The sequence below is a fragment of the Silene latifolia genome, chromosome 10 (genome assembly GCF_048544455.1).
Source record: "Silene latifolia isolate original U9 population chromosome 10, ASM4854445v1, whole genome shotgun sequence".
NCBI lineage: Eukaryota > Viridiplantae > Streptophyta > Magnoliopsida > Caryophyllales > Caryophyllaceae > Silene > Silene latifolia.
Window position 1 is genome coordinate 143,523,583 of NC_133535.1, and position 10,542 is coordinate 143,534,124.

The window sequence follows — 10,542 nt, forward strand, 5'->3', positions numbered from 1 at the left end:
CAAGCTCTACTCTTCAATTCCGACCCAGAGAGGCTTTTTAGGACCTTGAGGACAAGGACCCTTGATAGAGTTCGGAACCCTCCGCGGGCAAACATTGATCAACCAAACTCACACACCCCACAAAATATTAATACCACAACCACACTTCAACCAAACATCACAATTGAGACTTTAATAGAAAACCCTTTTCATAACTTCCCTATTCCAAATAACCCACCTCAATCACCACCCCCTCATATACCAAATCCTCCACCACAAATGGCTCTGCGAGATCACAACCGGCCTAACCATAATGATTCATGTAACCCTATTAATTTTGGCACCTTGGCCCCAAACAACTTTGAAATGCATCCCGCCCAAGTCGGGTTGATTGAGAAGGATTTGTTCGGAGGGCATATTGAAGAGGATGCCCATGCTCACCTCCGGAAGTTTAAGAGGAAGGTTTCAAGGATGAAAAAGAATGGGGTGTCCGAGGACACCTTGAGAATGATGTTGTTTCCGTTTTCATTGACGGGCAAGGCGGACCGGTGGTTGAACATTCACCCCCGGATACCTTCACGACATGGGATGCCTTGGCTAAAACATTCATGGCTAAATATTACCCTTCATCAAAGAGCGCAATGCTCCGTAATGAGATTCATACATTTCAACAAGAGGACGGGGAGTCTTTAGGTGAAGCTTGGGACCGATATCAAGACTTAATAGCAAGTTGTCCCTATCATGGAATACCGGAATGGTACATCACTCAAACATTCTTTCAAACTTTGCTACCGAGAACTAAGGAGATGGTAAATGCCTCCGCAGGGGGAGGATTTGATCACTTGAATGATGAAGAGGGTACGGCATTGATCAAGAAAATGGTAGATTCGGAAGCAAACTATGGTTCTAGAGGAAACATGCTAAGAAGGAATGGGAAGTTCCCTAAGGAAAACCCCTCCAACTCCGAGAAAAATTCCAAGCTCGACCTACTCACAAAACAATTTGAAAAGTTTCAAAGAAATCAAGTGCACCAAGCCGCGACCTCACATGGGCCACCCATGGAGGAAGTGGTTCAAGCTTCAAGTTGTGAGCTTTGTGGAGTGAGCGGTCATACCTGTGACTTGTGTGCCAACAACTATACCGGTGGCTATGAAGAGAATGTCCAAGATGTTAATGCTTTCCAAAGCTATAACAACAATACAAGACCACCACGACCACCCTACAACAATCCAAATGTCTACAACCCAAACACCAACTTCTACCATCCCGGTTTGAGGAACCACCCCAATTTTAGCTACAAAAGTACCAATGTTCAAAACCCACAACACCTTCAACCACAAGCCCCAAATAATCCACCCGGTTTTTCTCAACAAAGGGGAACATTCCCCAACCAAAGGACTAATCCCGGAAATCAAAACCAATGGCCAAACAACAATCAAAACCAAAACTATGGTAACCAACCACAAGGGTACCAAGATTTTGGTGGAAATCAAAGCAACCAAGGGTTTTACCAAGGGAATCAAGTGAACCAAGCAAATCAAGGGTTTAGGCAAGGGTATGTTCAAGGGTTTCAAGAACAAGGTCAAGGATCAAACTTCAACAACAATGGTCCTAGAGCTAACTTCCAAGGGGGGCAAAACAACAACCAAGGTTCCAACACTCGGTATGACTATGGGTTCCCTCTACCCATAGCTAACCAACCTTATCAAGAACCCGAAGGTGAGCTCTCTCAAAATGAGCTTTTGAAGATGATAAAGAATATGCAACTTCAACATAGTCAAGAAATGGCTAATTTTGCCAAGGCAACCCAACAAGAACAAGCAAACATGAGGGCTACCTTCCTTACAGATATGAGAGAAATGGAATCAAGGATGGCCTCTCATGCTATGGCTAACCCTCAAAGGCCGCCCGGTGGCCTATTGGCCCAAGGACAAAGTTCCAAGGACGCCTCAAATAGCCACCATGCTCATGCGGTAGTGTTAAGGAGCGGTGTAGAGCTTGAGGACCCCTACAAAGACCTTGAGTTGGAAGTTGATGAAGAGCCCAAGGCGAATGGGGTGGGAATGAATGGTGAAGACGGAAGCTCACCCATGGTACCGTCAACTAGATTTAGTGAAGATAAGAAGGGGAAGAAAGCTTGTGAAGATTCGTCAAGAAGTGGAATTCAAGTGGATAAGGATGTTGATGGATATGTGGAAGACCTCCCTTATGAGGAGGAAGCTATTGAAGAAGTACCTTTGCAACACTCTAAAAAGGTAACAAAGAATTCGGCTCCTCCAAAGGTATCTTCCAATTCCCAACTTGTTCCTAAAATTCCTTACCCCTCAAGAGCCATTAAGAGTAGGGAAAACCTTAAGTATGCCAAGTTTTGTGATATGCTTGAGAAACTTGAGGTTACCCTACCCTTTACGGAAGTGATTATGAACATGCCAACTTACTCAAGGTTTTTAAAAGACATTTTGACCAAGAGAAGAGTCTTGGGTGACCAAGAAATAGTGGCTATGGAAGAGGCATGTAGTGCTCATATCCTTAATAAAATGCCTACTAAACTTGGTGACCCGGGAAGCTTTTCAATCCCATGTGTAGTTGGTGGTGTTCCTATATCAAGAGCTCTTTGTGACTTGGGAGCAAGTGTGAGTGTTATTCCTTTGAAAGTTGCAAAGAGGATTGACATTCAAAACATTGCTCCCACAACCATGACTCTCCAATTGGCGGATAGGTCCGTCAAGCGCCCTATGGGGGTGCTTGAAGACGTACCCGTCAAAGTTGGAAAGCTTTTAATTCCCACCGATTTTGTTGTCCTCGATATTCCATAGGATAGCCATACCCCCATCATTCTTGGTAGGCCATTCTTGGCTACCGGAGGTGTGCTTATTGATGTTAAGAATGGGCGGCTAACCTTCCAAATTGAGGGCAACAATGTCGAATTTAACCTATAGCTGTTCATGGGTCATCCCGCCCATTAGGCCCGCCCGTCCAGCCCGCTTATTACGTGGGCTTGGACAAGTATTTTTTACCCGAAAAATTAAGAGGGCGGGCCAAGCCCAGCCCACCAAGTTAAATGGGCGGGTATGGACAACAAGAAAATCCCGTGGGCCGGCCCATTAGGCCCGTTTATTATTTAAATCATTTACTTTTACTCTTAAAAAAAAGACATTTTCAAAGAAAATTGTATCAATTTTATATGGAAGTGGAACGCTAAAATAATAAGTAAACTATAACGGTTAAAATATAACGAAAATATTTATATATTGGGTAGCCTTATATATTTTAATTAATAAAACATCTAAATTGAAGTTTCGTGTTACGGCCCATTAGCCCATGGGCCGCCCGACTTTTGACTAAAGGGCGGGCAAGGGCAAGAATAATTGGCCCATAATTAAGGCCCGACCCGCCCACTAAGGTCTTAAGGGCAACTTTTTCCTTCATAGCCCGGCCCATGTCCGGCCCAAGCCCGCATTTGAACAGCTCTAATTTAACCTACCGAATTTGATGAAAGGACCAAGAATGGAAAGGTTAAGCACTATTGAGTTGATTGATGAGGTAGTACATGAAGTAGCCCATGAAGAAGCGGAGATGGAAGAGGTTTTTCAAATCTCCTTGCATGATGAGGCTACGAAGGAAGATCATGAAGTTGATGAGGAACTATTGAAGAAAGTGGAGGGTTTTCTCCCTCCAAAGGTACAACTCAAACCCCTACCTCCCTCGCTCAAGTATGCTTTCCTTGATGAGGGGGAGGCTTACCCGGTGATCATAAATGCTAACCTAAGTGAGCCCCAAGAAAAGAAGCTTTTGCAAACCTTGAAGACTCATAGAGGGGCACTTGGGTATAGCATAGATGACATCAAGGGTTTAAGCCCGAGTTTGTGCATGCATAGAATTGTTTTGGAAGAGGGGAGTCAACCCAAGGTAGATGGTCTTAGGAGGATAAACCCTAAAATGGCCGAGGTAGTTAAAAATGAAGTGTTGAAATTACTTGAGGCCGGGATTATCTATCAAATTACCGATAACAAGTGGGTTAGTCCGGTTCACGTGGTACCAAAGAAAGGGGAGGGGGGGTACAAATGGTTGAACAAGAGGATAGGACCACCCTACCCACTAGACCGGTGACCGGGTGGCGCATGTGTATTGACTATAGGAAACTTAATGCCGCCACCCTTAAAGACCATTTCCCGATTCCCTTTATAGACCAAATGCTTGAGAGGCTCGCGGGCCATGCATACTATTGCTTTCTAGATGGTTACTCCGGGTTCTTCCAAATTCCCATCCACCCGGATGACCAAGAGAAGACAACCTTCACTTGTCCAATAGGAGTCTATGCTTATCGTAGGATGCCATTCGGGCTTTGCAATGCGCCCGACACCTTTCAAAGGTGCATGATGGCAATCTTTTCGGACTTTCTAGAGAAAAGCATGGAATTTTTCATGGACGACTTTAGTGTCCATGGGGACTCGTTTGATCATGGTCATGAAAATTTGACTAATGAGTTGAAGAGATGTGAGGAGCACAACCTCGTCCTTAATTGGGAAAAATGCCATTTTATGGTAGAGGAAGGGGTTGTACTCGGTCACGTTGTCTCTAGTAGGGGTATTGAAGTTGATGGTGCTAAGGTTGCCGTTATAGAGAACTTGTCACCTCCTTCCAATGTAAAGGGAGTGAGAAGTTTTCTAGGCCACGCCGGATTCTATAGGCGTTTCATTAAAGATTTTTCAAAGATAGAAAAACCATTGACCTCATTACTCCTCAAAGATGCCCCCTTTGTGTTTGATGAATCTTGTCTTGAGGCTTTTCATAGGTTGAAGAGAGCATTGGTCACGGCCCCAATAATCCGGGCTCCGGATTGGAGCCTTCCCTTTGAGATAATGTGCGATGCTTCGGACTTCGCGGTTGGTGCGGTACTTGGGCAAATGGTGGATAGGAAGCATCATGTGATATATTATACAAGCAAGACCCTTGACCAAACACAATGCGGGTATTCTACAACCGAGAAGGAAATGCTAGCAATTGTTCATGCCGTGGAAAAGTTTCGACAATACCTTGTTGGGTCCAAGGTGGTGGTTTACTCCGACCACACCGCCTTGAGACAATTGATGGTGAAGAAGGATGGTAAACCCCGACTTTTGAGATGGGTACTACTCCTTCAAGAATTCGATCTAGAGATCAAGGACAAGCCGGGATCCGAAAACCTTGTTGCGGATCATCTATCGAGGTTAACTAAAGAGTCCCGAGGGGATAAAGACGATGGGGTCCCCATTGATGAATGGTTGCCCGATGATTCTATCCTTGCTATTACCCATTCCACCCCTTGGTATGCGGATATAACCAATTTCTTGAGTTCTAGCTTTATCCCCGAAGAATTTGATAACCAAGCTAGGAAGAAGTTGAGATATGAATCAAAGAGATATGTGTGGGAGGACCCTTACCTCTATAGAAGGTGCAATGATGGGATTTACCGGAGATGTGTCTCTCAAGAAGAAGGTCGTGCAATTCTCCAAGCTTGCCATGCCACCACTTATGGGGGGCACTTGTCCACATCTAGGACCCAAGCTTGGGTTCTTCATTGTGGCTTCTATTGGCCCTCCTTATTCAAAGATGCATATGCCATGGTACACTCTTGTGATTCTTGTCAAAGAAGAGGTAATATTGGAAGGAGAGATGAAATGCCATTGAACAACATTTTGGAAGTTGAGATTTTCGATATGTGGGGTGTGGATTTCATGGGACCATTCCCATCTTCATTCGGCAACCAATATATATTAGTTGCGGTGGACTATATGTCCAAGTGGATCGAAGCAATCGCCGCCCCTACAAATGACTCAAAAGTCGTCTCCAAACTTTTCAAAGACTATATTTTCCCCTGTTTTGGAGTACCCCGGGACGTTATAAGTGATGGTGGGTCACATTTCATCAACCGCACCATCTATGCACTCCTCAAGAAGTACGGTGTCCAGCATAAGGTAGCTCTTGCTTACCACCCCCAAACCAACGGGCAAGTGGAAGTCTCCAATAAACAAATCAAAGCTATATTGGAGCGGGTTGTGAACAAGTCTAGGAAGGATTCGAGTGCTAAGCTCAATGATGTGTTATGGGCTCTAAGAACCGCATACAAGACCCCAATCGGCACTACTCCTTACCGGTTGGTCTATGGTAAATCTTGTCACCTACCTCTCGAGTTGGAACACAAAGCAAGATGGGCCCTCAAAGAGCTCAACTATGACTTAGATGTCGCGGGAAACAAGAGGTTTCTTCAACTCAATGAACTTGATGAGTTGAGGATGGATGCTTATGAGAGTGCAAGACTTTACAAGGAAAGGACCAAAAAATGGCATGACTCGAAAATTACAAGAAAGGAAATCGTTGTGGGTGGTGACAAGGTGCTACTTTTTTAATTCCCGTTTTCAACTATTTCCCGGAAAGTTGAGGTCTCGATGGTCGGGACCATTTGAGGTAGTCACCGTGTTTCCTTACGGTTCCTTTGAGTTGAAGATTGATAAGGGAGAAATTTTCAAAGTGAATGGTCATCGAGTTAAGTATTTCTATGAAGGTCTACCCATTGAGACCCGCAATGAAGTTGATTTAGAAGACCCCCCATCCTTGGGGGATGAGTAATCTCAAAATTGAACAATCATTGGTTGGGTGGAGTTCCTCAATAACCACCACTTGTAAATAGCATGCATATAGTTAGGACTTGAGATAGTTTGGGTTTAACATCCTTGGCAAAATTTGGATTGCAATGCGGGACCCTTAGCCTTGCCCAAAATCCCGACATGAGCCGTCGGTTTGAAAGTTGACAACTCGACAAAATGGGCAAGTGAGGAGTCGGGAATTGATTGTTGAGTCAATTGAGGAATACAAGATGACAAATGAAAATGTATGATTCTGTGCCGGTGGACCGGCAGCCGGTGCCCTCCACCGGTAGCGAGTTGAAATTTTTTGGTGACAAATTGAAGGAATTATGCTGAGGAGAAGTCCCTGCCGGCAGGCCGGCAGAGAGATCCACACTTAATGATAAAGGCGAAATTCTGAAGGAGGAGTATCCTCTGCCGGCAGGCCGGCATCCGGCCCACCGGTAGAGGAACATATGTTTTGCAGAAAAAAAGGAAGGAAACTATATGAGGAGGAATCCCTACCGGCAGGCCGGCAGCCGGCCCACCGGTAGAGGAGCTCGTATTTAGTATAAAAGTGAAGAATTGAAAAGGAGGAAATCTCCCTGCCGGCAGGCCGGCAACCGGCCCACCGGTAGGGGATTTGCTGAAAGCCTAAAAAAGAAATAGGGGTATTCTCTGCCGGTGGACCGGCAGCCGGTGCCCTCCACCGGCAGCGAGTTGAAATTAAACTGAGACAATTCGATTTTTTTGAAGATTTTGGGTGTATTCCCTGCCGGCAGACCGGCAACCGGCAGGGACACTGAATTGCACGCATAAACAGCCCGTCTACCCCATTCTTTTCTCATTCTTTTCTAATTTTTCTTCACTCTTCTTCCTCATTCCTCCTCTCCATTACCACCATATCACTTCAAATCACCATTAATCACCCTTCATCCTCCATTCATCAACCTTTATACCTCCTTCCTCCATTAATACTTTACTCCTCCTTCCTTTTTAATCCTTCAACCCTTTAACAACTATGGCAAACAAGAGGACAAGCGCGGAAATGGCACAAGCACAACAACGTCTAGTCGAGGCAGCGGCAAATGACACAAACCCGGATCCCGATTTTCCGGATGTGGAATTTGTCACCCAAACGCAAAAAGGTAAATTCATCTTGTTCAAAAATCGCCCCTTAACCCCGACTAAATTCATTTGTAGACCGGCTATGAGGAATATGGGTTTAGATACGAAAACTTTCGAATTGTTTAAAGGTGTCGGAATGAAAGGCTTATATGATTTGCACGAGGAAACTTATCCTCGTCTCACATGGGAATTCCTCAGTAGCTTTCGCCTAGATAAGCACCGACAGACCCGTATTGTAACACCCCAGTTATTGAGAGTAAGGTTGTCCCACATCGGGGAATTGAGGAGGTTGTGATATGTTTATAAGGGATTCCACCCACCACTTAGTAACAAGGCCTTGTGATTTTGGGTTTAAGTGAGGACAATTAATGGGCCCAAAAGTGCACACCCATCTTATTGGGGTTGTGTTACGACGGTGGCGGGCCGGGTTGTTATAAATGGTATCAGAGCGACCATGCGACCGTGTGGTGAGCCCGTGGTCGGGAGTACCCGGGTCACACACCTAGCGGGGGAGGATTCTGGGCTTGGCTGCGGTCAAGTTGGAGGCACAACGAGGACGTTGTGTTCTTTAAGTGGGGGAGATTGTAACACCCCAGTTATTGAGAGTAAGGTTGTCCCACATCGGGGAATTGAGGAGGTTGTGATATGTTTATAAGGGATTCCACCCACCACTTAGTAACAAGGCCTTGTACTTTTGGGCTTAAGTGAGGACAATTAATGGGCCCAAAAGTGCACACCCATCTTATTGGGGTTGTGTTACGACGGTGGCGGGCCAGGTTGTTATTGAGGAGTTTTGAGGTTGCCAGGATTCGAACCCGTGACCTACGGTCACACTGGCTCTGATACCATGATAGATGAACCATCTCAACCAAAACCTTAAGGTTTTACATTTATAACAACCCGACCCGCCATCATCGTAACACAACCCCAATAAGATGGGTGTGCACTTTTGGGCCCATTAATTGTCCTCACTTAAGCCCAAAAGCACAAGGCCTTGTTACTAAGTGGTGAGTGGAATCCCTTATAAACATATCACAACCTCCTCAATTCCCCGATGTGGGACAACCTTACTCTCAATAACTGGGGTGTTACACGTATGGTCGCCCAAATTCACTTTTGGTTGATGAACCGTGATCACTCTATGTCCCTTGCTCGATTGTGCTGAATTTTCGGCCTCACCAATCCCCCAAACTTTAAGCCACCCGAGACCGCTCACTTTTCTAGGGTGTGGAAAGCCATTTCGGGATTGGATGATCAAAATGGCGTTAAGAGACCGGAAATTGTGTGCCACAATGCCCCCATTCGCATATGGCATTGATTTGTGGGGGGTTCAATTTTTGCGACACATGAGCCATGGGTTTTCCGAGTTGTTGAATTGGAAATTTTGGGGTCTTATTTGCTCACTACCCCGGCCCCCTATGAGATTAATGTGGGCCACCATTTGGCTCTCCATTTGAACAAGCTTGCTAATTCGCCGGGGCAAAAAGTCCCTCTTCATGTGGGTGGAATAATCACCCGAATTGCTAAGTGCCTAGACCGTCCGGTGGACTTGACTAACTTGAGGTGGATCCGGGGGGACACCTACATCACCAAGGATTGGATAACGAAAAAGCTTGAGTGGATTAAAACCAATCCTTTTGATGGGATCGATTATTGGCAAGTGCAAACGAAAAATTCGGTCCCAATTCCCAATGCTTCAAAATTCAAAATCAAGCCCAGAGAGGCATCCTACCTCCTTGATATTGAGGAGGAGGCCGATGAAACCCGACCTCCCCCGACCCAACCTATCACCTATGGTCGGGACAACCGGAGGGAGACTCCCTCTACCCTCCACTACTTCATGCCACCCCCCTCCTTCCAACCACCCACCTTCCAACCTCAACCTTGGGGGGGTAACTTCGGTGAAGGATCTTCTAGCAACTTTCCTCCTCCCCCGCCTCCTCTACATGCCAATTTGATCACGTTTATGAACGATATGCAGTTGGGTTTGCAAACCGCCGCTAGTGAGAGGCGGGGCATTGAACAAAGGTTGGACTGGATCTACTATGACACCTCCTTGGGTCAATTTCCGGTTTACGACGATTACATGAGAAGGAACTACGAGCATCCTTCCCACCTCCACCCTTCTTACTACCTTGAGCCGGACGGTGGATACCACCAAGATGGGAGGTTTGTCTACGCCGACATCAATCTTCGGCCGGATTACTTTGCCGCCCCGGTCTTTCCCCCTCCCGCTTCTCAAGGGGAGGGGCATGATGCTCAATGGTTTGGAGGCGCCCCCTCCATTTTCTCCGACCCCGAGGTTGGGAGTGCCTCGGAGGCGGCCGCGGGTAGCTTCATCGCACCCGACGTGGGTTTCGGCGATTCCTCCGCTCCCATGAACACCGACGACTTCCTTAAGGAGTCCGAGTTTGGAACGGTGGACGGGGACGATGATGATGATGATGAGGAGGACACTGAGTCCTAATCGGCCTCGCACTTGGCCTATTTTTCCTCCCTTCCCAATCCAAAAGTCAAGTATGATTCTTCCCTTAATCCAAACTTTCTCATTCATATTTAATTTTCCGCATGCATTTAGCTTAGAAATTCATATAGTTGCATCCATCTAAGCTTGCGTTAGATTTAAAATTTGTAATATATCGTCACATTTAGATTTTGCATTCACGTAGTACACCTTGCATTGTAATTCAATTATTGCATATAGAATAGAGCATGCATTGCATTCTTATTTAAAAAACAACTAAAAATTTGAAAATTTTCAAAAACACCCAAAAACATGTTATTTAATTTCAAATATTCAAAAATCCAAAAGCATGTTCTTCTTAGTTCT

At 45.6% G+C, this 10,542-nt stretch overlaps 1 non-coding gene across 1 annotated transcript; it reads right to left on the reverse strand.

Moving 5' to 3' along the window:
• Positions 1-620: 620 nt before the first annotated feature.
• LOC141609678 (small nucleolar RNA R71) lies at positions 621-727 on the reverse strand. Its single transcript, XR_012527598.1, has one exon. It is a non-coding gene; the product is annotated as a small nucleolar RNA R71 (small nucleolar RNA).
• Between the last annotated feature and the right edge of the window lie 9,815 nt (positions 728-10,542).